General features: G+C 54.0%; 1 protein-coding gene across 1 annotated transcript in view; it reads right to left on the bottom strand.

Annotated features, from left to right (window-relative positions):
• The window catches only part of ADCY1 (adenylate cyclase 1), a 452,328-nt gene that overhangs the window by 435,809 nt on the left and 14,147 nt on the right, over positions 1-2,372 (bottom strand).

Below are 2,372 nucleotides of genomic sequence, written 5' to 3'. Positions count from 1 at the left end.
GCGGACAAAGAGGCGCCGGCTGCCCCGCAAGCCCGCCCGTAGCATGTCTCCTACCCACCACCGCGGCCGTGCGTCTGCGCACTGGCTCCAGCCGCCCGCGGCCGTGGTCCCTCGGCGGCTACCGCGCTGCGACAGCGAAGCCCCAGGAGCCGCGCCGCCTCGCGCACTGGAGCCGGAGTCTCTTTCGGCTGCCAGCCCAGCACGCACGGTCCTACGCGCACGCACAATCTGGCCCCCGCCCACCCTGGCTGGCCCGGGCTCTGCACAACCCTACCCCCTCCCCCAGTCTCAGAGGCCCGCCCGCGCCACGCCCCCACCTGGATGGGGGCAAGCGGCGAGGCCGCGTGACCTTGGGCGATTATCTGGCCCCTACAAGCCTGTTTGTCCACAGGTCTACAGAAACCACTGCCTTCCTTGTCTCTTGGTGATTAAAATGCTATAAGCCTGCGCGATTACCCATTTGAGGACTTAATTGTGCCAAATGCGCTCCCCTTCCCTATGACAGAAGACCCCTCAATTCGAGAGCTGCCCTGGGGCGCCCTGCGCTAGACTGCCGGCTCAGTCTGTACAGTGGCCGCGGACCACCTTTTGCGAAATTGGGGTTCGTTAAGCTGTAAAAGGGGCCCTCGGCGGGGCAGAAGCACGCAAACTTCAAGGAGGAGCCCGGGCGGTAGGAATGTGAAGGCCGGGCATCGCCACCCGACCTCTCCTCCGGCAACCCTCCACGACACAGATCCTGAGCAATTCCTTGCCGAGGTAGCTACCAAACCCTGGGTGAGCGCTGGGACGCGGAACACGTGGTGGGATGGTGATGTAGGAGGAAACAGAACCGCAGAGCAACCAGGCCGAGGGCGGTGCACGTGAATGATGTGTTTGGTGAAAAGGTGTGAGGCCATTTTTGCAGTGATTGTGTGAGAGACGAAAGGTGGTTTGCAGGTAAAGATGACCAGGAAACTCAAGCGAGAGCCGAGTATTTTCTTCCAGCAGGACAAATGTCAAGGATGGTTCTGCTCATCCAGGAGGGGGAGAGGGGCGGGGCAGGTTACCTATGCTCCACTTCCTCTTATCTCTACCTTTCCTGTCCATACTTTGCAAATATTTCATTGATGCTTACAATATCCCCCTGGGGTAGGGACCGCCATTCTCCTTTCACACGCTGGAAACCTAGAGCACGCAGCTGGCCCTGATAGAGCATAACCCTTGCTCTCTCCATTATCCGGCGCTGCTTCTCTTTCACTCTACTTTTAGTCTCTAATGCGACCGGGAAAACTCTGGTGGTGTAGTGCCTAAGTCATTTGACTGCTGACCAGAGGGCTGGTGTTTCAAACCCACCAGCCACTCCTAGGAAGGAAGACTGGGCAATCTACTTCCATAGACATACCGCCTTGGTAACCCAAGGAGGGGTCACTATGCATCTGATTCCACTCCAGGGCAGTAAGTTTGGGTTATTTTGTTTGTTTGTTTTGGTTTAATGCGGATGGAGCAACAACTAATGCCCCAAGAAATCACAGACCAGAGGGCTAGCCCCCCTTGTAGGAGATTTCTTTCCTTGCTTTATGCAAACGCCTGAGGCCTCAATTACTTCCAGAAGCTCCAATTGAATTGATCCCTCTCAGGCCAGCACAAAATGACTTTAGAAGCTCCCCTAAAGGTTCCAATGGGGTGAGAGCCACTGCGCCAGTTTTGTTTGTTTTATGGGCTTTGCATTTAGGGTTTGAGGTATGTTTTGATTTTTTTCTGGGATCAATATTAGATTGAGCCATAAAAAATTGCCATTTTTGTGGAATGTCAGCACTATTTCAAATGCTTCTACCTAATACTTGTAGTTTGATTATGCCTCCCAGTCGTTACCTAGGACAGGAGTGTTTTCCAACACTGTGACCCCATTAGGTTACACTTGGAAGGCACTTGCTCCTGGAATGGACTTTCAGGTCCAGGAGCACCTCCTCTGTGAAGGCTTCCCTGATTCCCTAAGGCAGAGTTAATGGCATTGTCCTCACCACCATGTCAGTCCCCAATCATCTGTTAAAGTTACTATCCATCGCTCTGAATATGACTATTTGTTGTTCATTTGTCTTCCTCCTCTCTTTCAGGGGTAAAATCACGGTGTGATAGTTGAAGATGTGTCAACTTGGCTGGACTCCAGTTGTGAGTGGTGGTTCCCATGATGGGATCAGATGACTGAGTTCTGAGCGGCCGGTCTGCCCAAGGGGAGTTTCCCCAGGTGTGTGGCCTACCTGCAATGCTATTCCAAGGACAAGCTGGAAGAACGGCATTCTGGACTATATACTTCCTTGAGTGAGTGGCTCGCCGCTCGCCCTGGAGGTTTCGGATTCATCCTTTGTTGGGAACAGCAACCAGCGTGCTGCGTG

Source organism: Orycteropus afer, unplaced genomic scaffold (genome assembly GCF_000298275.1).
Source record: "Orycteropus afer afer isolate SDZICR_OR568_19922 unplaced genomic scaffold, OryAfe1.0 scaffold00121, whole genome shotgun sequence".
NCBI lineage: Eukaryota > Metazoa > Chordata > Mammalia > Tubulidentata > Orycteropodidae > Orycteropus > Orycteropus afer.
This window is presented reverse-complemented; position numbering and strand designations above follow the sequence as displayed.